Here is a 1,089-nt window from a genome sequence, read left to right as displayed (position 1 = left end):
CTGGTTCAGATCCCACATATGAGGACCAGTGACACTGCCCTCTACAGCTAAGATGCTGAACAACAGCTCGACCTGGAGCTGGGCTGCCGTGGGTCACCGGCGATGGCGTAGGCTGCAGCCCCTGTGGCAGTGGGTTGCCATAAACTACCATGCCATAAGCAGCCAGCGTATGCGGCCAGCAGCCGCCGTGATCGGCCATCCAGAGGCCGGCGACTGGTCTGCCTCACCCGGGAAGAGCGCATGATGGTGCCAGCTTGGGCCAATGAAGCAACGTCCTCCACAACTAGACTGAAGAACAAAACGACAGCAACTTGTCTGTTTCCCTTCCCCCAATTCCCCAATGCTGTTCCCCTTCCCCAGTTCCCCAATAAAATCTTAAAAAAGAAAATCATTATTGTCCTTAATGAAGTAATGGAGTGGACCCGCTGGAGAATGTAAGGTAAGGAAGTGAAACTAACTACAGAGAGCCCTTTTCAGAGTTTATGAAGGGAAGTAGAGAGATGAGGAGGATTAGATAGGGATATAAGGATAAGAAGGTGGGGAGAGGTTGTTAAAGTCAGGATATATGAAAGAAAGTTATTAAGCTGGTGGGAATGATGTTATATAAAAGAATATCCTTGAGGATACAGGTGAGAGGCAGTAACTGGAAAGACAATGTCCTCAAGAAGCTGAGAGAGGATGGGATCCAGAACACAAGAGGAAGTGTGGGACTTCCATGGGAACAACTTGTCCACAGTAATAAGAGGGGAGACAGAGCATGCGCAAACAAAAGCAGGATGCTGGAGGCAAGATGAGGAAGTTCTCATTTTAATTCAACTATTTTCTACAAGATGTAAGAGGTAAAGTTATAAATTGTTAGTTGAGATGTGGAGGAAGTGGTATAAGAATTTTGAGGGGGAAAAAAGAAGGTGTGAAACAGTTGTTTGGAAGTGAGAACTTGAGCACGCCAGACTAGTTGGATTGCTAAGTGGTGTGGTGTACCCTTTTGAGTGTTGTAATCAGAGATTGAATGTGAAACCAGTCAGCATGGTCTTATGTTTCTCTCCAGCAACACTGAGCTACTTGAGTGCAGGTATGGAATCGGTAGAA

The sequence above is a fragment of the Hipposideros armiger genome, unplaced genomic scaffold, assembly GCF_001890085.2.
Source record: "Hipposideros armiger isolate ML-2016 unplaced genomic scaffold, ASM189008v1 scaffold_198, whole genome shotgun sequence".
In the NCBI taxonomy this organism is placed as follows: domain Eukaryota; kingdom Metazoa; phylum Chordata; class Mammalia; order Chiroptera; family Hipposideridae; genus Hipposideros; species Hipposideros armiger.
This window is presented reverse-complemented; position numbering follows the sequence as displayed.